Source organism: Puma concolor, chromosome A1 (assembly GCF_028749965.1).
Source record: "Puma concolor isolate L17-30 chromosome A1, mPumCon1.1.hap2, whole genome shotgun sequence".
Lineage (NCBI taxonomy): Eukaryota > Metazoa > Chordata > Mammalia > Carnivora > Felidae > Puma > Puma concolor.
Window position 1 is genome coordinate 163,607,910 of NC_141667.1, and position 26,170 is coordinate 163,634,079.

The 26,170-nt window shown below is 42.3% G+C and overlaps 1 protein-coding gene across 2 annotated transcripts in view; it reads left to right on the forward strand.

The window, feature by feature from the left end:
* NALF1 (NALCN channel auxiliary factor 1) overlaps nucleotides 1–26,170 on the forward strand; it is a 631,361-nt gene that overhangs the window by 114,143 nt on the left and 491,048 nt on the right. The window lies entirely within an intron of this gene.

Sequence of the window (26,170 nt, forward strand, 5' to 3'; positions counted from 1 at the left end):
AATTGATTATGTCCTTGATCAATTTATCCTTTTGCAAATGTTTCTCCAAGGAGAGGTTAAGTTATTTCCCGGTGTAGAATTACTATTTAGCAAGGTTTCTTTGTGAAATGGTAGGAAATATTCTAACCACATTTGCCATTTGGGAAACCAACACTCAGAGAAAGTCGTAATAGTTGGTGGAATTTCAACATCCAATTAGCACGATAATCTAATTGTAAATAATATATATGGGACTTGTATATCAGATATGCCATTGATGAATCCATACATATTGTCATGAATGAATTATCTTAATACTGATTTGATTTTGTTGTATTATAACTAACAAAGTGCTACTCAAGAGAATCAATGTTATGCCTAGCATATAGTGGGAACAAATAAATGTGTATTGAATGAATGAATGAATGAATGAATGAATATCATGGTCGCTGCTACTCTAGCTCCTAAATTTGATGATATCTGAAGGTGTTCTGTACTACCTTCATGTTCACCCACCCCCATCCCCACTCACCCCCTTTAACACACAGAAATAGTTTACTTGCTTTTGTTTACATTTTAGAGCATATACTTTATTCCTCCCTGTGAAAGGTCTAGTGTGATTTTATTTTTCTGACCCCCAAGAAAACTGGCAGGAACTGGCAGAGTATTCTAACCATTTGGCAAACCATTCTTAGACAAGTGATGCATGCAAAATGTTGCCTATTCATAAAATGATCATGTGGACTGAGTACATTCACTAATATCTGAGAGTCATCTAAGTTACTCATCATTTGATTTATGCTAAAGTAGGTGAAACTAATATGCAAACATTCTTAGCTTTATAATTGCAGGTATTAATTTTATTATACTTCACAGTTGAATCTGAAAGATTAATAGTGATTAATAATGCAAGGACAGATGCTGTGTAATTTCAAGAAATTCAGTAGAAATTACATTTCATTGATATTTAAGTATTTCTTCACTAATGCCTCCCAAAACCAAAAATAATAATTTGAAATCTCCATTCTTCAATCTCCATAGATAAAGAGAGCAGATATAATGTTAGCAACAGGACCTCACGGATTGTGTCTATCCTGATTCTATTCTGCGGTTTTGTTTCTATTCTTAATGAGATATTTTCATTATGTGTCTGTCATTGCCAGTGGGAGAATGTATACTTTTCTGTATTCATAGAAGTGGTTTTTTACTTGAACTTTATAAAAACATTATTTTTGGAATATAATTTGTGCATATATAAAGCATATATAAAGTCATACTGATTTGAATACATTGTAGAGCTCAATTCCTCTAGATCCTAATAAATAACAGTTTACCTTGCACAGTTGGTCTGGCAATAGTCCAGTGACGCATTAGATATGTGTTGGTCACCATAGTTCTTGATGATTCAGTGAGGTCAGTACCAGCAGGTGAGAGTTTGTCCGATGTATGTCCAGAAGACCCTGCAGTCAGAACTTTGAGCGGACGTGCCCTTTGATGATAAAATCTCACTTCAGTTTTCTTTTTGCAAGTTGTACACAGCCCTTTCGAAAATGTATTGACTCCATTTCCAACTGCCTTTTTATTTACCCATTTTAAAGTTGTAGGGGGAAAGCTCTTAATGATCTTTGTTATTGAGCAAAGTGGTATTGCCGTTGTTTCAGTGTGTTTTCCTAAGGTACTGATTATTTGACCCAAGTGGAGTGTCAGGAGGATGAGAAAGAGTTTGGGGACAGGGAGTGAGGAACAGCAGGGAGATTGGGCAAAATGCAGGGCCACGTGAAACTCATATAGTTGCCGTGCCTTTGGGTCCCGTTGGATGGAGACTCTCTGTCAAGGTCATGAGTCTACAGAATGTATAAAAGACCATCAGAACCGAAAATGACGACCTGTTATCCAAAGCACGCTTCTCATATGTACGCATAAATATTAATTGGAAACATTTTAAGAAGCATTACGGTACCCTTTTCTTTTGTGGCTGGACATAAATATAAATGCTATTAACAATTTTAAAAAGAATTTTCAAAAATATCACCAGGTTTCTCCTAGAAACAATACTTGAATGAGACCTGTGGTTAGTAGGTGATATCGACTTAGGTTTCATTTTGTTGCCTTTCCACAGTAAAATAGTCCTGAGTATATTTTTTAGATCTTTCAGTGTTGTGCCTTAATATCAGACTGAATGAGTAGCATTTTTACTGCTACTTGTGTGCTTATATTTATGACTGTGCAGAAATTCTGTACTTTCCAAGTGACTTCATGTGTTTTACTATCTCTCCTCCCAAATCATACATGGATGCACTTTGTATTCTTCAGAAAGAATATTCTGACTTGTATGTTAAAAGAAGAAGGAAATTGTTTCTATTAGGCACACAGACAATACAATGGGTCATATGCAATACTTTTATAGATCACTGATACTTCCTCCAAAAATGTGAAAAGAAATCTATAAGTGGTTAGGAAATGTCTTTCTACTCTGGTTCCTTTAGATCCTCTGGAAGTTATTTGTGCAGGAGTATACAGTGAAACTAAATAAAATCTAATGTTTTATTTTATTCCTTTTAGGGTTAAGAAACCTTAATCTTTTAGGGTTAAGAAAAAAATGATTATAATATAGGAAATGTAAGCGGTTAATAAATATGGAAATCACATATCATTATCAGAATTATACAGATTGTAATAATAGTGATCTTCCAGTTTTTCCGATCAGTAGTTTAAAAATCAGTTTGTTTTAAAATGAGCATATCCTTGGGGCGCCGTGGGGGGGGGCGGGGCTCAGTCGGTTGAGCGTCCAACTTCAGCTCAGGTCATGATCTCACGGCTCGTGAGTTCGAGCCCTGCGTCGCGCTCTGTGCTGACGGCTTGGAGCCTGAAGCCTGCTTCAGATTCTGTGTCTCCCTCTCTCTGCCCCTCCCCTGCTCACCCTCTGTCTCTCCCTCTCTCTCAAAAATAAATAAACATAATTAAAAAAAAAATAAAATGAGCATATCCGATGCTATTTAGGATTCAGTGAATGGGAATTCTGCATTGCACTGGAATGTTGATAAAACCTATTTCAAAAATCATTTGGCTCAGTAAGCTTATAAATATTCATCACTTTTGACCCAGGAATTTCATTTATTGTTATCCGTGTAGTAGAAGCAACAACAGAGTGTTGAGAAAGGTCTCATGAAATCATTGATAATAGTCACGAAAACTGGAAATTACATACTGGCTAATAAAGAGGTTACTGGTGCTTCTGTATGAAATATTGTCATGCAGCTATTAACAATCATGTTTACAAAGACCTAATGGTAATATTTTAGTGTGCAGAATAAAGGAACATCATGGAAAGGTTGATGTGGTCTTCAGCTGGTTTCCAAACTGGTTGAACAGACAAACCATGACCCTACAATTCATGGAAATATGTATAATTAGAAATGTAAACCTGCTCCAATGGTTGGCAGGCCATTGGGATTTCCTCACTTTCTGGGAATCCCTTGGCAAGCTAGTCTAGAAAACATGAGGCTAATATTGTGGGGTGGTTTTCATTTTGTGTTTCCTTTTTTAAATTTTAGAGAAGGGTATTGACCGCCTCTATGTTCGCCCTTCTTTCGTAGCCTTTATTCTTCTCATCTATCAGTGCCTCTTCAGACTCCAAATTATCTATGAGTCTTTGATTCACTCTGGCTGTTTTCATAATTTGTTAACTAAAGGCAGTAACTTGAATGACTAGAATTTAGAGGTAACAGGATTGAGCTGAGAAAAGGGACCATTTAAACCCCCTACCATTTGAATGGTGGATCTAACACCCACATTAAACTGTGGGCATGTAAAATATAACTTGGGGCCGTGCTCTGTGCTTGGGATTTCTTTAGAGAACTAACAGTAGGTGCATTTTAAAAAGATTCATAACTAAGCACAAAGGAATGGGTCTGTTTGCTGCTTATTTGTGTGGATTTATTCCTGCCTATGAATCTCAGCATCTTATTTTCAGGGAAACCTACTGAAGGCAGCAGTAGTGAGGGCGTGATCAACCTGTGGGAACAATCCTGTGAACGAACTCCAGCAGGGGAACGTTATGCAACCTCAGAAAAGCCACTTCTCCCAGTGCCACTGTGTGCACATGTGGGTGTCCAAATTTCTCATGGAGCAGACTGCAGCTGTTGGGTACAGCTTACAAGGGATGTTTGTGTGTGTGTGTGTGCATGCGTGCGTGCACGCACCGCCTCGGTGCAATTGTCAAAGAAGCCATAAAACACCACCTTTATTCTCTTACTTTCCATTGGGCTGTAAATCGCATTGTACAACCAGTCAGCACATATTGTCAATATGCTGGGACTGTCCTTGCCCTCAGAGTCTTCATAGTCTCCTAGGGAGCATAATGTTAACATAAAAATCACTGCAATAACATGGTAAAATGGGATAAATGCCATGAGAGAGGCATGCAAGTCAGAACAGAGAAAAATTGCTGACCAAGAGTCAAGAGTTCAAGAGTACACAGCTATGGTTCTTGGCTAAGAATGTGTTCAACGACGAATCCAGTAGCCGAGTAGGTGCAACTTCCAGATTCCAGGGCCCAGTGCACATCTGCTTTAGGCTCATACCAGTATATCTTGTGGGCGAGGGCATGTTGAAAACGAAGCCTGTATTCTTTTGGCAATAATCTGTTAATGATGTGGATTCAAATCTACAAGGCTACAGCCCTTTGTACAATATCTGTTGTTTTTACTAACGTGATAAGATATTTCAGTGAGGGCACCACTGCTTGAGAAAGAAAACTGTGCTAATTTAATGGATTAGTATGAAAATTCATGAATTAAATAAAGGTAGACCCCTGGAGAAGAGAAGGAACTCCTGGATCAAGAGCACCTTCATTCACATCCTGTAGATAGAGTGGACAGTTCTTTGGGTTAATAAATTCTTCCATTAGGATAAAAAAGTGCCTAGAGCACTAATACGTTAGTTGTTCATTCCTTATGGCAGCTTCTTAAATGAGACACATGGCTAGTCTTTATCAGCCTGAGTGACCCGGGGTGTTGTTCTACAGAAGGCATAGCAGCATGTCGAGAACCACTTTCCTGTCACCACCTCCTGGAACGTCCCCATGTTTTACTGCAGATCCTCCTGGATTGCTCTACTCAAGAGAGTAAACTCCTACTCTAGCCATTTTTGAAGGCTTCTGTTTATTCAGACTGGCTTATATCTTATTTCTTTTGTCCTCTTGCTGAATTTCTACAGGCAGGACAGAACTGGGGTTGTGTGAGAGATTTCAATGTCCCTTGCAATTATATGCATTTTGGTTTGTCCTGATGTGCCTTGAACAAAGCAAAATTACATAAAGAGATAGTAATACCTCCTAAGTCTATTTCTTTTTTTAAAAAGCAAGGCATATATTAGTATTAGTCTAAAATAGCAATATAGTTGTATTACCTTAAAACTAAGGAAAGAAGTTTTACTTGTTACTAATCTTCATAATGAAGATAAATCAATGACATTTAAAAAAAAAAAACAACCTAATAGGGGCGCCTGGGTGGCTCAGTCGGTGGAGCGTCCGACTTCGGCTCAGGTCACAATCTCGCAGTCCGTGAGTTCGAGCCCCGCGTCAGGCTCTGGGCTGATGGCTCAGAGCCTGGAGCCTGCTTCTGATTCTGTGTCTCCCTCTCTCTCTGCCCCCTCCCCCGTTCATGCTCTGTCTCTCTCTGTCTCAAAAATAAATAAATGTTAAAAAAAAATTAAAAAAAAAAACCTAATAGAAAAATTATGACAATAAAAGCCACCAGGGTCATTAGAAAGCTTAATTTATAAAGTTACCTCAACATATCATGTGACATCAGAGTCGTTCCTAGGATATAATTCATATCTACTCCCCAGAATAGGGAGGCCAAAAGACAGAAGGCATATGAAGAACTTGGCCTTGCTACCACATCACTTCATGTAGTAGCATCAGCCCACTGATGATTCCTGCATCTGAACTCGGGGAAGGTCATCACTGGGAGCATCTATGGTGTTGCACTGCAAGGCAAGAGAAAACCCAAGGATCCTTTTTATTCCTTAAACAGCATCACAGTGAACTTAAGGAAAGAGCCAAGAGCTAGCTGCAGAACAGTGAAAACATAGTCACTTTCCCGCTGCAATACCAGTGGTCTTAAAAAAAATCCTCGTAAGTTTTGGATCCAGAAAGATGAATTTTTGGCTCTTGCTGCCAGTAGATGGATGACTTGGATGAGAGGCTGATCTCGTTGAGACTAGTTTTCTCTTTTATATAATATAGATAACAGCACTTATGTCAGAGGTATGCTATTAGGATGAAATTTAAAAGGTATGGAATGTACTCACATTGCTAATAATGATGTTGAGAACTACCACTGGCAGGCCTGTCTCTCACTGTATGCTGACGATTTGTATAATATTACATTATAGCCTTCAAATGATGGTTTCCTTCCGCTTCCGTTCCCCCAGGGCACTCCAGGCACCATTACCCGCCAAAGTACAGACAGTGCTGTAAATCCCCCTCCAGGTGGGGAAGTTAGACAGTAGCTGACTGGTAAGCCAAGTGCCACCTGGGTGCCCAGAGATCAAAGACCATCGGTCCTGGGAATAGAAACTATAGATGCAAACAGAAGAGCCTGCCTGTCCGTGGCAAAAACAATTTTCCACCAGGGAACTTGGTTAAGAAACACTTGAAGAGCTCAGAAACACCGATCAAGACTTCATCTTGATGAAGTGGCAATAGCAACCTAGGCCACTTATTCTCATCAGAGCTCCAGAGAAAGAGGATTTTCATAATGCAGTGTGGTTTTGATCAAGTTTTAGCTCTACATATGACAACTAGATCTACTGTATGTAGTAAAGGCAAACCGAAGCCAATACGCCTTTGTGGCAGACTAAATAACGGGCGTCTCAAGATTCCAAGTGATCAGGAATATAACGTGGTTGGATGAATGAAATAATTAATTTACACAGAGTGGCCAACTGTTTTCAGCCAATATCTGAGTCCTGGCAGCTTGCCTTCTTCTCCTGGCTTTAGAATGCTGACTAGCCCACTTTATTCTGGAAGATACTATGAAATCAGAGAAACTCACCTCTCTGAAGTCCCCATCTGAATGCACATATGTTTAATTTTTCTTTACTCTTAGATGAAGCTGGGAGAAGGGTAAGTGGCAAAAGAGGAAAGAGCAAATGAACTGCCTGCACTGCCTCAAACAGACCCTTTTAGAAGCCGTGATCACAAAATCATCTTTTTACTAACATAGCCCGCAGAGAGGAATGCTGCTAGGTTCCTGCAAAATCACCAGCACCTCTTCTGGATTATATTACTCACTTCCTGACTTACAGTCAAAGGTAAATACATGCTGACAAGTCATTCCCAGATGTTTACTTGATTTTATACAATAATAACATACTCCAAAGCATTAAAGAAATATGACATTTTTATTGACAACCACATTGAACACGATTTCTGTATGACATTTAAAAAATTGCTTCTGAGATATCATAGATGAATACAAGGTAATACTGAATGTCTGTTAAGGAAGGTTGTTACGTGTTGGATTGGAACACTAGGAATTATTAGGGACTCATTTTCCAGTCTAGTCAACGAACCAAATCAGTGAACACACCCAACTGGGAAACACGAAATCAAACTGAAGGTGTAAGTTGAATTTATGTTATGGCTAAAGGTTGAAAACCAACCAACCAACCAACCAAACAAACAAAAAACAACCCCCAAACCAAAAAGCAACCAACAAACCAAACACACAAACAAAAAAGTCAGAAGCTAATGTCAGTCACGAAAAAAATGAAAACAAATTCAGAAATCATGGTCTGTTTAATTTTCATGTGATAAAGAATGTGTCTCAGTCATTAGGTAGGAGAGTGTTGATTGAGCCAGAATCCCACTGTGATAAGCAAACCATGAAAAGCTTTCGTGTATCAGCAATATTTGCAATAACTTATTTGTGCTGACTTCTGTGAAATCACTTTACTTGAAGCAAAATAATAATAATCATCATCATCATCAAAAAAAGAAGAAGAAGGAGGAGGAGGAGAAGGAGAAGAAGAAGAAGAAAGAGGAGGAGGAAAGAAGGGGAAGGAGAAGGAGGAGGAGGAGGAGGAGGAGGAGAGGAGGAGGAGGAAGGAGAAGGAGAAGAAGAAGAAGAAGAAGAAGAAGAAGAAGAAGAAGAAGAAGAAAAAGGGGAAGGAGAAGGAGGAGGAGGAGGAGGAGAAGAAGAAGAAGAAGAAGAAGAAGAAGAAGAAGAAGAAGAAGAAAAGGGGAAGGAGAAGGAGGAGAAGGAGGAGGAGAAGAAGAAGAAGAAGAAGAAGAAGAAGAAGAAGAAGAAGAAGAAGAAGAAGAAGAAAAAGGGGAAGGAGAAGGAGGAGGAGGAGGAGGAGAAGAAGAAGAAGAAGAAGAAGAAGAAGAAGAAGAAGAAGAAGAAGAAGAAGAAGAAGAAGAAGAAGAAGAAGAAAAGGGGAAGGAGAAGGAGGAGAAGAAGAAGGAGAAGAAGAAGAAGAAGAAGAAGAAGAAGAAGAAGAAGAAGAAGAAGAAGAAGAAGAAGAACAAGAACAAGAAGAACAAGAAGAAGAACAAGAACAAGAAGAACAAGAACAAGAAGAGGAGGAGGAGGAGGAGGAGGAGGAGGAGGAGGAGGAGGAGGAGGAAGGAGAAGAAGCCGAGGAGGAAGAAGGAGAAGAAGGAGAGGGGAAGAAGGAGGAGGAGGTGGAGGAGGAAGAGAAGGAGAGGAGGAAGGAGGAAGAGGGAGATTCTTGACTAGGTCTATTATGTACAAGTTTACTTTGTGAATGTGCTCTCTCTTTTTCTGGAATAGACAGGTCTTTGCTCTTTGCTGTGGCAACTTGAATAGCAGACTCAGAAAACAGATACTATAGGAGATTATGTTATTGATAATCCACAGGGATGGCTTTGGTTATACTAACCAAGAGTTTTATAGATTTAGGAAGTTTAATATATTTTGACTGCATTGTCTCGAGTCGGCACTCGGTAAATGCTTGAGGTAGATTCAATCAGTTTTTCCATCCGGTGTATAATCACCCTTGACCAAAGCAAGCTGCACAGTTCCAGTTAGTTGACTTATTTTAAGCCAGCTTGCAAAATTAAAAATGCATTAATACCTGTTGTCGGGGTATTATTATTCATTAGATTCCATGTTTGTGTTTTCTCAGGAGCAATGCAGTGTATCACACATCGCATCCCATTAGGATGAGGCAGAAAAAGAACTCAAGATCGGCCAAATAAGGGCTTAGCTCAGGGACTGGCAAACTTTTCTGCAAAGGGCAAGATAGTGAATGTTTCAGGCTTTAAGCTTTGCAGTCAATAGATAGTCTCTGTCACATATTTTTCTTTGTGTTATTTAAAGAAAAAATTAATGTGTATTGCTTTTTGAGAGAAAGATGGAGAGAGTGTGAGCAGGGGAGGGGCGGAGAGAAAGGGAGACACAGAATCCAAAGCAGGCTCCAGGCTCTGAGCTGTCAGCACAGAGCCCGATGTGGGGCTCAAACTCATGAGTTGCGAGATCATGACCTGAGCTGAAGTCAGATACTTAACCGACTGAGCCACCCAGGGGCCTCTCTTTGTGTTATTTTTGAAACAACCATTTAAAAATGTAAAAATACTCTTACATCATTGCAATACAAAACAGATGCATTTGGATATGGGACTGTAGTCTGCCAGCTCAAGAAAATTCAGTGTATTGTCAGTGGCCCAAAGAGTAAACGCCTTCTTTCCAAGGGCTACTTGGCACATCCCATGAGGGACATCATTTCAATTGGCCGTCTCTCCCACGATGACAAAATATATCATATGTAGATCATTTATTAATCTCAAGAAATTAATCAGAATATCTTCTAACTATTGTGTGTACTTCTTTTTCCCTTCTTGTAGCCTATTCAGTGAATGTCTTTTGGCTTATTGGCTATAAAAGCCTTTCCCTTGCCCTTGGACCCAACATTGCTGCTCTGCCTACCTCTGAAGGAGACTGGTTTCACTCTCTCTGCCCAGGTTGTGCGGTTCAAAGTCTAACAACACTTCCCCGTTTCCTTGCAGCTGGATTCTTCTCCAATTCAGATTCAGATGCTGAAGAAATTACAGGCACTGGTGCCCAAAGCAAGGACTCTAATAGATGCCTCTTGCTGGACTCAGGGAAGCTTTTTATCTTTCCCTGTTATCCCCAGGGATACTCCTGAGACTGCGGGGTACTGGGGTGTGATGGTGTGCAGGTCTTCAAGGGAAGGATAGCAGTTCCTAAATTCTGACAATTGTCAGCCTGTGTAACTCTCATGAGAAGAGCCGCAAGATCCAGAATATTCCTCATGGAGAGTTTTTGGAAGGACCCATAGAAAGTCAAATGCAGATAAGGAAGTAATGCATCTACCCATTCAAATCTTTTCAGATGAAAATTTTAGAAGATTTTTTAAAGTTTATTTCTTTATGTATATTTTCACATCCCCCCTCCTGCCCCCGCCCCTTGGCAAGCTGTGCTTCTGTCCTTCCTTTTAACAAAAGACACACTAATCTCAAGTCTGTGCCTCAAAGCGTTCCATTTCCTTTGTATCCAGGCAGTCTCATGTCATTTAAACTTTTTTTTGGTCAATTTTCTGCTCTGCCGTGTTGAATTCTTAGGGTTGTATAGTTTACACCGTAAAGCAGGCATGAATCCCAAACTTTGAAAAATAAAAATGAAGAGTTGTTAAAAACATAAACTGCCAAACCTTGAAAATAATGGCTCTTAGAAAATAAAACCAACCGAGACAGAACTATTTGGAAATTGGGGGTGCAAACTAGCCTTGAGGTTCTCCTGAAAAATATACAGGAAACAAACCTCACATTTTCATCTTTAATTTTCTGTGTTTTCTTTGTAAGCAATAGTGTGTCTTTGCAAATTAATTTGCAACCATCTGCTCTCCTATGAAAAAAGAATCCCTTATTTTTCAACCTGAATTATTCAGCTTAAAACTTAACTGCGAATCTGTCTTTACCAATATAAAATCCAAACGGATAGGTAAGGAATTTTGCTAAATACAACAATACATAAAAGCATTTTGACTCTTTAGATAGTTTTTATATTAAAGTTACGTAAACAGTAAAAGAGGTGTCTGGGAAACATGTAGTAAAGATGGAACATGAAAAAGGCCTTTCCAAAGCCCAATGAAGATGGGAATGTGTGAGGGAAATGACAGAAAAATCACAACCCAGGTGTGGGTCCACTTTATTTGAATGAACCTTCTATGAAGCCCCCGTTGGTTATTTAGAATTGTTTTATGGGCAATTCAATAAATCAGGCCACTAATTCCACTGAATGCCTGCCTGATTGCTGTAGGGGGAATTTTTATCTCTAAATTGCATGATTGGCATTTTTTGTCGTTTTTACTCACATTGTTTAACCAGCCTTGTACTTATATTGGATCGGTTTTAAAAAATTAAAAAATGTATTGGACCCTATTGATTTCAAATTTACCCTCTCTGCTTTTGTGGGCAATGTGTAATAAAAACATCCATTTCTTATAGGTAGTGAAACTCAACTTTTGGACAAGCTATAAGAAATTAGCAAGAAACTTTTATTACATTATATGTATTTTTATGATAAATATTAATGCTGTATTTAGTATATATTTACATATAGTATAATGTGTATTCACTCATATAGTATATCATCTAACATATATAAACTGCAGCCATGTTTCATGTAGTATATGTCATAGATTTATACGTTGTTTTATACATATACATTTGCATATACTATATGTAATGCATATACTACATGCAATGCATATTTAACTATAGTAATTTAAATTAAAAATAACTTGTTAGGTACTGATTATTTAATTTAAATTTTAAAAATATACTCTTAACTCTAGTGGTCCAATGTGTCTTTGCAGTCTTCAAAGTTGAAGAATTCAAAACTCAATTTGCAAAACTTCCTTAGATTTGCCAAAGAGAATCCTATTAACATAGGCATTGTGTATCTTTGGTGCCGTTCTTTTCTTGTTTGTCCACTGTCAACCAAATAATTTTTTTTGACTGTTAACTAGGTGTTATTTTCTAAGATCTGGCTGAAAAGGGTTAACACTACAGTATTTCTACTCTGTTGGAAAACACTTGACATCCATATAAATTAAACAGATGGTAGTGAGACTGTGGCAGTTCTGGACAGACGGACCTGTCCAGTTCTCCCAACATGTCACCTATAGATGTAGCTGTTGACTCCACCTTGGATACATGTCCTCACAGTGGAAGATGGAGGACATCAAGGCAATGTATTTTAGTCTTATCTGTAGAAAAAGTAAGACTCTAATTAACTGAACTCGGTTAACGTCATAAGACCTAAATAGCAAAGAAACTTTTTGATATAAATAAATTTTATGGAGGAGAGTTTAATTTGATACAAGCACAAATTAGATATAATTTTTGTCCATGATTTTATTTAAAAAATATATATACCCTCATGTATGCCATTCTGTTTTCTATAGTTTAACCACACCAGATCAGGGCTTGTTTAGTAAAAGTAAAGTAAGACCCAACCAAACAAAAAATCTACTCACACAGGATGCTGGCAGCACATAGCTCTGGAAATTGAATCATCGTATTAAGTGTAAGTTAACTGCATCTTGACTATGTACATACAGGTCTGACAGCATTGTAAGAGAGATTTTGCTCCTTTTGAAAGCCTAACGTCAAAATGTAATACATGTATATGTTACAAATCTTTAATTAACGGTTCCTTTCCCTAATGACCGAGAAATACATTATATCAGAAATATATTGGTATATACAATTTAAAATGACTTTTTGGGATGTGTGGAGAGGTACGGTTGGAAGAGAGATGCAGTGTAACTTTAGCATCATCACTGATCTTTTTTTGTATTTAATGGACAATCTGTATAGCTGCCTGTCATATATAATCACTAGAGAAAATTCTAGACTTTTCCATTTGGAAAACATCAAAAGTGTGCATTTTGTTTCCGTTGTGCATTCACTAACTCAAGGAAATGCATTTTCTGCCATAGAGGTTTGCACGTTTGGCCCATTTTGTTGTTGTTGTTGTTGCTTTTGAGAGAGAGATTGTGAGAGGGGGAGGGGCAGAGAGAGAGGGGGAGAGAATCTTAAACCGACTCTATGTTCAGTGTGGAGCCCAACATGGGGCTTGATCCCATGACCCTGGGATCATGACCTGAGCCAAAATCAAGAGTTGGACTTTCAACCAACTGAGCCTTGAACTACCCAGGTGTCGCAAGTCTTACTTGTGCTCTTATAATTTCCTTGTGTAACCCCTTATTGTTATCACAGAGCTTACGTGTGTGTTCATGTGTGTGTACCCATATGTGTGTGTGTATGTATACATGATTCAATGAGGACAGAGATGGTGTCTCTTCTACCTGTTACATATTAGGCATTCGGTAGTGGGCTGAATGAGTAAACACAGGTGATATTTAAAGAGTGTTTAAAACCAAGTGTAAGAAATTGACAGACTGAGCTCGGGGGTCTAAGGAGGAGGGAACAGAAAGCGAGAAGGAAACTCATTAAGACATGGTATCTGATGAACCAGTGGTTGGAGGTGGCTAAGGATCATAAAGGATACGACCCTGGAATAGTTTATCTGAAGTTAATCTTAAAAAGTTTATCTTATCATTGGTCTTGCTGCCAGGTCATATCTTACTTGTTTTGATTTGTGTATGTTCCACGTCTAGAAGGGTTTCGCAGCAGGTCATTGGGAATTGAGGATGTTCTTGTTGACTGGACTCCCCACAGCTTCTAGCACAGCACCTTGTGCAGGGGAGATAGACAGGGTCTCTTAAGTTTCCTGTTTCCATCTTTGAGAATTTCTCGGCCACCTTTCTTTCCATCTTTGTCTCTAAAGAATTTAATTTTTAGCATATTTTAAGGGCTTACCAAAATGGACTCTTTGAGCTGTGAGTTTCCAGGGTCTGGAGATACCGATACATGTTGCAGTGAGAGTTGCCGGACAAAAGAGAGAGCCACCAGGGGTCGCCAAAGCAATGAGGCGTTCTGGCACATCGGCATCCGTGAAGGCATACCCCAGGAATCACATGCCCCAATTCACATTTATCATCTTCTCAGGTGGCCAGCGTACTGACCCAATATTATAAGTGAATACCATAATCAGAGTTCCAGGTTTGGGTGTAAATTTTAACCAGATGGCTTGCAAGGCTTTCTTGAATATTGAAAATCTATAACAAATGCATGCATAGAAAATCCTAACTTGTGTGTTCATTATAATAACCACCCTTTGGGGTCTTCTCAGTGCCAATGTGTATTGTAGTACAGGTTCCCAGTGGGGAGCGTTGGGACTGACATCCGTCCCACATTGTAACCATCTGACCCCACTAGGGCCGAACGCTCTACCTGCCGTATCTGAGATTGTTACAGCAATTCCGGAAGTGGCATTTTCTGTCCTCCATATAACAGATGGAAATAAGGGTGCAGGAGGTTTAGTGACTTGCCTGGTGCACATGCTGGATGTACCAGGTTTGATCACAAGTCTGTCTGGATACAAAGCCTTTCTCCCATACTCAGCTGCTAGAGCTCCAGGCAGACATTTTAAGGAGGGAAATATTTGGCGCTCTGAGGGGACCGCAGAAAGGCTCCACAGAAAACACTCCATTGAGGAACAGACTCACAGCTTCACGCCTGAGTCAGACGGTGCTACTTCTGCCCCCTTGGTTCTGGAATAATGAAGTGAAGACAGCCAGAGCCAGAAAGGATGTGGCTGAGTTCCTCCCCAGTTCCTGTTACATGAACCATCCAGTCATTCAGTTTCCTAGACTGTTCCTCCCCGCTCCCTTCGTTTGGGGGTTCTCTGAATAGAAAAAGGCTCGGGCCATCCCACTTCTCTCCATGATTGGATCACATAATGTTCTCTCCCTCTGCCTCTCCCTTCCTGTCTGTCTGTCACAGTTTAGGTGATGGTCTACATATGAGGCCACCGGAAAGTCTCTTTCTTCACCTGCTAAACCCTGCGTTTGGAATGTGTGATGGCCTTCAATCTCAAAGGTTGAATAAAACCCTCTATGATGACTTCTCCAATTTATCATTAGCCAGGAAGCATGGGTAAACAGAGCTTGCCAAAAGCATCATGAATGCATAGGTAGTTGAAGAAAGTTTAAAAATAATCCTGAGACGAGGGTAGGAATGTATCTGGGAGATTTGCAGGGGCCAGAATGCCTGGGCCCCCTGCAGTTCCTCTGACTCACAGGACAGAGCAGGGAGGATTTTATATATTGTTCGCCCCCACCAGGGGTTTCTCCCATCCGAATGGAGAGAGAGAGAGAGAGAGAGAGAGAGAGAGAGAGAGACAGAGAAAGAGAGAGAGAGAGAAAGTCACATTGGTACCACACTGGAAAGCTGCATTCTGCATATTTTTTTTCAGGAGCACATGAAACTTGAAATATTAAGCCCGATGTATTTGAAATGCAGCCTCGCACTGAAAACGAGGATGTCTGTGTGGACTCGGGCTGCCTGCACCCCTTACTTCTCTCGATGTGCATGATTTGTGTTTTCCTGGGGCTCCCGCAGGCCCAGCAGGGCTCTGTGCCGGACTGGGGAGGACGGGATTTTCCTCGTCCTGAGTCCCGGGTGCCGGGGGAGGAGACGAAGGACCAGCTCACTGTGGAGAGGGCAAGCAGAAACAAGCGGCCGCCAAAAAGCCACCTTCCGTGGGATCCCCTGAGAATCGACATCGTTTTCACGTATTAACTTTATTTCATACAATTTGGTGGGTGTTACCCAGAGCATTCACAGTCCTGCCCTTGGTTATCTCTTCCAGAAGTGAAAGTTGTGGTCACTTTATTATACATTCTTTTGTATGCGTCGAGATCCAGCATCAAACTGGTCTTCAGCTAACCTGCTTCAGAGTAAATAATGCAATTCTCAAATCCCAGGGGGGCATTCACATTACGTACAGGATGAAATGCCCACAAGCAGCACTAACGTTCACGTGGATACAAATGGATTTAGAAAATAATGTCTCCTGTCATCTCAGGGCTCAGTTCAGATCAGACAACACAAGTGGAATTGTGCTGGGTTATTCCTCTCAGTATGGAAAGCAAAAGCATGCGTGCAACCTTTGGTGTAGACAGATGTGTTTCAACCTGTGTTTACCCGGAAGGTGGGAGGAACCACTATCCACAGCCCAGCAGGATTTTGCTCCAGAGTGATCAGTCATTAAAAGACACGGATTAGAACTGCAGTGCAGACAGATGGGTAATGCTGGGGAAGTAACAAACTCTGTCTGTGTCCCCAGCCAAGTTCTGTCATTTGATTTGGCTAATTTGCTCCTGTGGTCTCTCTGGTGGTCAAATGCAGAACTTAAAAATTCAGTTCAACAGGCATTACTGAACTTCGTGCTCAGGTGTGATACTTGGAGGTATGGCTGTGACGAAATCGGGCAGAGCCTATGATTGTCTTCGAGGGGATGTGATAATGCACGGAAGCTACGTACAGGTTTCAAGAGTGGCAGACCAGAGTGCCACGGGATAAAAATCGTGTCTGTTTGGAGGGGAGCAAGAGATACTCCACGGAGGTGGTGACAGATGACCAAGGTGGAGTGATTTGGGGGTGCGGAAGGAGTGGGCGTTCCAAAGAAGGAGAGAAACAGGAGCAGAGGGAGGGAGGACATAGCGATCGCTGGGGGGGGGGAGCAAGAGAGCAGCATAATGCTGCCCTACGTGCTGCTGTATTCAGAGAAATCAGTCGTGCAGCCATATTTGCAATGAATTTGGGTGGGGGAGCCCAGGATCGTGCCCATGGAGAGCCCTTTTATTGGAGTTTGGGTTAGAGGCCATGAAGGGCCGAGACGGGCAGGAGCACCAGACTATGCGTTGGGAAAGGAGGAAAAAGATTATAGGTATGACAGCGGGCTTTCAAGGCTGGATCCCTGCAAATGACCATCACCAGCAGCGGACTGTGGAAAGAGGGGAGTGTGGTTGGAGGTGAGAGGGGTTCAGGCGCTGGACTGGGGTTATGTTAGTTTGTGTCGCTGAAGCATCTAAAACTGATGGCGAGTGGGCAGGTAGAAGTGTGGATCTGGGGCTGAGAGAAAGATCAGAATAGGATAAATACACTTTGGAAATGTCTTTTTTTTTTTAAGGTTTATTTTATTTTGAGAGAGAGAGACAGCATGCGTGTGAGAGACAGAGAGAGAGAGAGAGAGAGAGAGAGAGAATGAGCGGGGGAGGGGCAGAGAGAGAGGGAGACACAGAATCGGAAGCAGGCTCCAGGCTCTGAGCTGTCAGCACAGAGCCAGACGTGGGGCTCGGACCCCTGGACTGTGAGATCATGCCCTGAGCTGAAGTCAGACGCTCAACCCACTGAGCCACCCAGGCGCCCCTGGAAATTTCTTTAAAAAGGCATAGCCCAGGGGCGCCTGGGTGGTTCAGTCGGTTGGGCTTCCAACTTCAGCTCAGGGCATGATCTCACAGTCCGTGAGTTCTAGCCTCGCATCGGGCTGTGCTGACAGCTCAGAGCCTGGAGCCTGCTTCGGATTCTGTGTCTCCCTCTCTCTCTGCCCCTCCCCTGCCTCTCTCTATCTCAAAAATAAATAAAAACTTTAAAAATTTTTTTTTAAAAAAGGCATAACCCACGTGGAAAGCATGACCATATTACCAAAAAAGAGGGTGCTTGTAGAGGGAAGAACGATGCATGCCTCCCCTCAGGGAGAAGGAAGAAAGAGATCTAGACGTCGTGTCCAGGGGCAGTCGTGGGAGCCCTGGGCAGACAGGACCAGCCCTGTTGGATGTATCACAGAGATACAAATGCTCTCAGAGATACAAGTGCAATTAAACGAGAGACACTTCGAGGAACTCTGTGAATTTGTAAACCAAGAGGTTCTCGGTAACGTCTGCAGACATGTGCCAGATCTCGGTAGTTGCGGAGCTTAGATATGAGGAAATAGGTGTAGGCTGCAGACTTGGTAACCTGAAAGGTGATTAGGATAATATTCTTTCCTGGTGTCCGCTGGGGGCCGGGCCCTCTGTGTAACTTACCTCATTTAATTTGAATGCACAGTCGCGACTAGGGACTCAGGCGGACGGATGGAGGAAATCATGCCATCCCTTCCCGACTTCACAGTCTGCAAGATGGTAAGGGCAGAAGATAGACCTTGGTCTCATTTCTGAGAATGAGCCCTTTGCTGTCTGGATGCAGCCACCCTTTCTGCCCCTTCCTGCTCATAACTGCTGGCCGTGCCCTGGGTCCTGGAGCAAGCTTCTTACTCAGCACCCCCCAGCTACCCCCCCCATACTGTCTGCTCCCTCCCGATCTGACACTTACGATTCCCCTGTTGCTCCTCTCCTTCCCTTCAAGAATTTTCTAGCCCAGTTACTTATGATAAGACCTGAGCTTCCCCATTTCTAGTAACTTCCAAGGTGATGCTTATACTGCTGGTCAGGGTGTCACTCGTGGGGGAGTTTTGCGGGTTAAGAATATTGGTTGCACTTTGGGGAGGATAGTGACTGCCTCAGTATCTCCGTGGTTGTCAGAAGAAGGAATTTGCCCATGTTTGATGTTTGGTCCCAGTGGATGGACAAAAACTCACGTGCAGAAGGTACAGGAAAGAAAGAACCGAGCTTGTAGAGAGGGTGTGGGGACGTGGAGAGTTGTGGGTGATGTTGGGGAGGCAGGAGGACACTGTGGGCATGGCCGTACCCTCCAGCACAGATGCACCGGTGGAGCAGGGACTCCTTAAACTCCCTCCAGACCCTGATATGCGGTGAGTTTGATTCTCTCTCCAGTTCAACATTTTCATCAAGTGGCCCTGCCCCCCTTACCTTCCCGGAAAGGCTCTCTGCCATTCAAACAATCAAAAAGGTGTAAAAATGAGTTCCTCTTCACAACACCAGCCTTCTGCTCACTGCTGCCAGTCGTGGTATGGAGTGTGAACCCTTCCTTCCAAACGCAGCCCTCACCAAACCCTCCGGGCAGGCCCCGTGTGTGGCCCGTGGAACCAGGCCCTTCCAGAAATTTCATCTGAAAGCAAGTCTGTGTTGAAATATGCTCGCATCTCCTGTCTCCAGCCAGGCTGCCACTGTGGTATCCACTTTGGGGAAGGAGGTATTTTCAGCATAATGTCCTGTGAAGATTTCAGAATGTGCCAGCAGCCCGCACGGGAGCGAAGACGAATTACCCAAACCGCTCGTCGGTAACTTCAGTGCAGCATTTCTCTCCGTCGTCGCGCCGTGACCCTGGATGGACCGAGAGTAGATTGGGAGGGAGAAGTACCGAAGCTGTCCTCTCCTGCCCTTCACCTGGAATGCTGGCGATGCCCCCTCGGCTGCGAGGACGGAGGAGGAAGGTGTGCAGTGACATGTAACACGCTGACTCTTTCCCAGTTGGGTCTCACACCTGGCTGAAATCACGGAGCACTGTTCTGGTGTGATTGAAAGTTCTCTTTTCCAAGTGCACAGACTCTGATGAATCTTGAACCTTTCAGCACTCTCTCTTCCTTGGTAATAACTCCCGCTAAGAAGTGCAAATGAGTCTGAAGCCTTTCAGACGTCTTGAATGAGCTTGATGGAAGCATTGATAAGGGTGAACTGGGATGTGAATGTTGTCGTGAAGGGTGACATAAATGCGTTTGAATTACTGTCTGAGATGGACACCCTGATTTCTACAGCTAACATCCATCTTTCAGCTTCCCCAAGTTAGCCATGTTCCATTGCGTTGAACTTGGCAAACTTTGATGGAGCAGAGTCAGAAAGAATGACTGGCATGTACCATATTGCATAGATGCTGTATCCTTTATGTGCATTTATTTCCTTTTCATTGGTGAGATCTTCATAATTACAGGAAGTACTTCTGTCCCTTTGCAGGAAGTCTGGCATCCCAATATTTTGGACCTTTGTCTTCATTGAAAAACTTCAAAGGTCGGGGTGCCTGGGGGGCTCAGATGTTTCAGCGTCCGACTCTTGGTTTCAGCTCAGGTCATGATCTCTCATTCGTGGGATTGAACCCTGCATCTGGCTCTGTGCTGACAGTGCAGAGCCTGCTTGGGATTCTCTCTCTGCCTCTCTTTCTCTCTGCCCCTCCCCTGCTCTCTCTTTCTCTCTCTCTCTCAAAATAAATGAACTTAAACAAACAAACAAACAAACCTTCAAAGACACCCCCTGCTAATCCAGCCAGCTGTGGCCAACCACAGAGTAAGCAAAGTGACACTGTCGAGGCTTCTGTGGCAGACATGTGTGCTATGGGGTGGTGCTTTACAAAATCTGTGCGATCAAGGGCTCACTTTTTCCTTGGCATCATAACCAAGTGATGGTCTCCTGCATGTGACTGTACAGAGCCCATGCCGCAGGCAGCTCATCACTGAGTCCCCAAAACCCTCCAAGTGCATGATACCCTGTTCAATAAGGTGAGTCCTCTGATCATACACAGAGATTGGCATGCATTATCAACTTGTTATAAACCGGTTCCCAAACACTCTCACTTTCTGTCTTTTATATTGCTGTGGATGGTAACGTATTATCAGTAGACACCTTTGGAATAAAAGTACCCTTTATTGAAGAAGTCGGTTAATTTTTGAGACATTTCATAACGTGAAACTATTTCGGGCACAAAACTTAAAGTGAAGAATGTTGCCATGGACCTCATCCCTGGATTCTTGGAATTTAAAGTAGGAACTATATTGATACAGACACATCTGCAGGAAACTCAGAGGAGGTAAACTTGGAATATCAAAGCAGGACACGGATATACAAAAGAGATACATGTTCTGATCTGGTTAGGGAGGTGCCCACCTGGGTGTGGAAGGAATAACTTAGGCCACTTTCAGGGTGTCTGCCTGCGGGTGCTTGGAAGCTGGGAAGGGGCCAGCCCGAAGGTCCTGAGGGACAACTTTGGGTCTTCTTGTGGATTCGAAGCTTTTCACAAATGTAGTCATCATCCCATGTCATGATCAGTGATGGATGGAACATTGGCTACAGAATGGAATCCTTACGTTAAAGTCTGTAATCATAGAGTTAAAAGCTGCAAGAGGCTTGGGGTGCCTGGGTGGCTCAGTCTGTTGAGTGTCTGACTTCCCCTCAGGTCATGATCTCGCGGTCTGTGAGTTCGAGCCCCGTGTCGGGCTCTTTGCTGACAGCTCAGAGCCTGGAGCCTGTTTCAGATTCTGTGTCTCCCTCTCTCTCTGCCCCTCCCCCGCTCATGCTCTGTCTCTCTCTGTCTCAAAAATAAACAAACATTAAAAAAGAACTTAAGAAAAAGCTGCAAGAGGCTTTGGTGATTATCTATTTTGTTATATTGTGAAGTCAACTGAAGTCTGTAGAGTGAAGGCCCCACTGGCTGTAAACGCTGAAGTAAGTTAGGGAAGCTTCTGACTCCACAGATGAGATCTTTCCTGCGTCCTTTTCTGTCTCTCTCTGCAGCTTGATTTTTATTCTTTTCTCTTAATTTTTTTTTAAAATTTTTTTTTCAACGTTTTTTATTTATTTTTGGGACAGAGAGAGACAGAGCATGAACGGGGGAGGGGCAGAGAGAGAGGGAGACACAGAATCGGAAACAGGCTCCAGGCTCCGAGCCATCAGCTCAGAGCCCGACGCGGGGCTCAAACTCACGGACCGCGAGATCGTGCCTGGCTGAAGTCGGACGCTTAACTGACTGCGTCACCCAGGCGCCCCTCTCTTAATTGTTTAAAAACACTCCTCTCCTTTAGTCTCTGCAGAATACGGCCCACGATGCAATCACTTTTCTTTATTTAGTGTCAGTGATCCTTTTTCTGACCATGCAGGAAAGGCTGTCACTCACCTTCTCCTTAAGGTGAGTGACATATGGCGCTAAGTGACATAAGGAGCTAAGGCTGTGACAGCGCACCCCAGTTTACACAACCCCTCTCTAATCGGAGGTGTGACCTCAGATGACATATTTCTTTTCTGGAGTCTTCGGTGGTCTCATCTGTACAATGTAGATGATAAGCGTCCACCATACAGTCCCATTGTAGGGATTATACGGGGTCATTCACTGAGGCACGTGGCCCAGCGCCCACCTTGCAGTCCACAAGCAATAAACAGCACCCTTGTCATTGTAAGATTATATCATTGTATTCAATAGAAAAAAAAAAAAAAGCAGAGTCCTTAAAAGAGAATAGTGAAGGGAACTAGTACGTGATGAATTAAGAAAGGAGCAATGACCAGTTATATTTTACCCAGGGAGGGTAAAACCATTCATTTGCTTTAATTTCCCCCAAAGCATAATCAATATTTGAAATGTCCTGCTTTCCGAAGGAACAGGCCCAATCAGAAGAACATAATTAAATTAGAAAATACCTTTAAGGGTGCCATTTCTAGGGAACATTGGATGCTGCCTTGCAGTGGCTGTCCCTTACGTGGCTGCGGCGTGACAGGCAGGTTTGGGTCAGGATGGTGTCCCTGTGGCCACGGAGACACAGCTCTCAATGGCTGCTCGGAAGCAGAGGACCGGGGTTTCCAGCTCTGCGCCTGGTTACCGGGCTGGATGAGGTCCACCTCCACGTGGACACGGAGCCTGGGTAGACCTCAAGACTCTGGGCCTGTTTGGTGGGCGGCTTAGCAAGTCAGCCAGCTTCCGTCTTTGATAGCATCCAAGAGAGAGCCTTTCGAATTGAAGGAATCAAACCACTGCAGCTGTTAGGAGGCAACAGTTTGAAAAGCTTTTGTAGACTGTCTGCTGAAAGACAGCTCTGTACCTTTTCATACAAGCCTTTCACACTGCGTGACATTTTCAGTGCTTTCATTTTTTTTTTTTTTCCTCCTAGCACATGCCACAGTAAAATTATAAGTATAGCAGCCCACCATCTGGCAAGACTCATTCTCCCCGAAACGAAGCTGGGGCGGGGAGGGGGTGCTCTGTATTTTACGTTCCTGCTCTCCTACATCTGCACTCTCCGTGCTGTCTCCCCTACTTGTTAATCAAATCTTGAAAAAGAACCTTCAGAATTCATTTCTATGGCTCTCAAGGCCTCCGTGCATCATCCTGGATCTCAGCTTGATTCAGGATGTCAGAACTTTCGTTTGCGTTCATGGCTCACATCTCACGTGTTTTAGGCTATGCATTGCCCTCACCTCTTTTTTATTGTGTTAGTACCTTCTGTGTGTTTGTTTGGAGTTCCTTCTGGCTTTTGAATCCTGTTTGGGAATGTCACTGTGTGTTAATACCTCTTCCAGGGGAGAACAGAAAAAGATAAAATAGAGGCAGCGAAAAGCCTCCAAATCCAAATGTTAACATCTGAGTTTAAGGGAGTCATGCTCCATTTGGACCATTTTTATTCAGATCCTTATTATCAAATCAAGGCACAATTTATAGCGTGTGTGCGTATTATAGGATTAAAAGATAACTTAATTGAGGTATGTATGCATTAAGGTAACTTAATTAAGGTAAAAATTCAAAGGGCATCTTTTTCGGTATGGAAGGGATTGATGTAATTAGGGCCTTACTTGTCTCTTGCGACCAGGCATTTTGTGCGTGTGATTTTAGGTAGTCCATATAAAAACCCCCGTTTCTCTTCTCTGAAAATAAACTAGCATTTTTCATATCAATACATTGTTATTTCAGGCAGCAGACCTGAAGTATTGTTTTCATTAGCTATATTCAATTATTGCCAAGCACATATTCCCTATTAACTGGAGAAAAAAAAAAAAAGGTCTAAAGTTATAGTAAAAACATGCTTTCTTGGCCTGTCTCCCTGTTTCTTTCTTTCTTTTTTTTTTTTAAGTTTATTTATTTTTGAGACAGAGAGACAGAGCATGAATGGGGGAGGGGCAGAGAGAGAGGGAGACACAGAATCGGAAGCAGGCTCCAGGCTCCGAGCCATCAGCCCAGAGCCCGACGCAGGGCTCGAACTCACGGACCGCGAGATCGTGACCTGGCTGAAGTCGGACGCTGAACCTACTGAGCCACACAGGCGCCCCTCTTTCTTTCTTTTTTAATGTTGTTTATTTATTTTGAGACAGAGAAAGAAAGCGAGCTGGGGGAGGGGCAGAGAGAGAGAGAGGGAGAGAGAGTGAATCCCAAGCAGGCTCCATGTTGTCAGCACAGAGCCCATTGTGGGGCTTGATACCACAAACAGGGAGATCATGATCTGAGCCAAAATCAAGTGTCCGACGCTGAACCTACTAAACCACCCAGGCACCTCCTTGTCTGTTTCTTAAGGAAGTTGTATTTAGATGTGCTCCGGAGAATGCTATTTGAAATTCCTGCTGAACACCCTGAGGTTTTGTCATGGAGTAATAAGGCGTTTCTTCTCGTTACAAAAGCCACCATACAAACCCTGATGGAAGATAGATACCCCCAAGATGGTAAAGTAGCACGTGACAGCATATTGATGGATATTTTCTCTGGTACTTATACAACTGACTGCTTTTTCCTTTGTCAATGTGTATATTCCCACTAGGTTGAAGGATAAGGAACGCTGTAGAAGAAGAATTATGAGTGTGGTATAGTATAAAACATTCTTCAACTCCATAGACCTTTCTGGCATATCTACAAAGAAAGGGCACTCATGTAGTCCATGCAGGTAACACGATGATGTGCAAGATACAGCCTCTTCTCTCAAGTTGCTTACAATGTAGTTGGGTAATAAGATAAATGTATAAAACTACTGTAACATCCGTCTGTGAGTGGCAAATTACTGAGCATTTGGGAAGAAGGAGGAATCACATTCTTTAGAAGATTAAGGAAACATTGAATAAGTAATTACCATTTCCAGTGGTTTTGCATAAAATAATCTCATATAATAATTTTAATAAAATAATAGATTCAACCATTCCCAAGCAAATAAGACCCACCGAGATATAAAAACTAGGAAAAGCTTTTTTGTATACTGCTATCCCATGTAAGGTAGATGCCAGAGGGAAGTATCCATGCTGATTTGTATAGAACCATCTTTTTAAAAAATTTTTTTAAAGTTTATTTTTGAGACAGAGAGAGACAGAGCATGAGCAGGGGAGGGGCAGAGAGAGAGAGACACAGAATCTGAAGCAAGGCTCCACACTCCGAACTGTCAGCACAGAGCCCGATGCAGGGCTGAAACTCACGGACCGTGATATCGTGACCTGAGCCGAAGTTGGTTGCCCAACTGATTGAGTCACCCAAGCGCCCCAGTATAGAACCATCTTAATGCCATGAAGTTTAACTTTATATCAAAAGCATCAAGCATAGGCTTTATCTACAGAGTGTCTTGGGATAAGTGATATCTTACCTACCTCCTTTCCATTGGATGCCTGTGCGTTCATATTTGACCAAATTATCGAGCCCCAAGGAAGTTATCATCACAGGAACAGACATCAAATTAATAGTGAAGATTTCATAGACATTTATAAATGTCCCTCTTCCTCCCTCTTTCTCTCTCTCTCTATGTATATGTATGTATATATAATTAATGGTAATACTCACTACTTGTTCATTTTCTGGTAGTAACATTTTGATTGTTTCATCCTGAAAAAGAAATTTATAAAATAACCGTATTGTTTATTTCCTACAGAGCAAATGTTGAAAGAGTAGAATATAATAAAACGAGAAATATTTTGTGACCATTGTCCACTAAACCAGCATTGTCCCCTGCAGCAGCCATTAGCCACGTTCGTCTATTTAGATGGATTAGAATTAAGTTAAATTAAATTAAAAATTCATTTTCTCACTTGCACTAGCCACATTTCAAGTGCTCAGATGCCACATGTGGGTAGTGGCTTCCATACTGGACAGTGCAAATATAGAACATTTCCATTTTTTTAGAAAGTTGTGTTGGACAGGAGTGCCCTGAAGTTCCTTTGAGGGTAAACCATAATTTTTCACCGCTTGAGAGATTCAGCAAATATCTTTTTATTTTTTTTATTTTTTTATTTTTTAAAATTTTTTTTAACGTTTATTTATTTTGGGGACAGAGAGAGACAGAGCATGAATGGGGGAGGGGCAGAGAGAGAGGGAGACACAGAATTGGAAGCAGGCTCCAGGCTCTGAGCCATTAGCCCAGAGCCTGACGCGGGGCTCGAACTCACGGACCGCGAGATCGTAACCTGAGATGAAGTCGGACGCTTAACCGACTGAGCCACCCAGGCGCCCCAGCAAATATCTTTTTAAATAACTCATTGAAAGGTAGCCTTAATTTACAGCTTTTGAGCCCCTGGGGATTCTTTCTGGGGTTTGAAAATTCCTGTCTTGGGTTCAGTCTACACACTAAGGGATGATGACTGTGGGTGGTGATGGTAGCAATGGTGG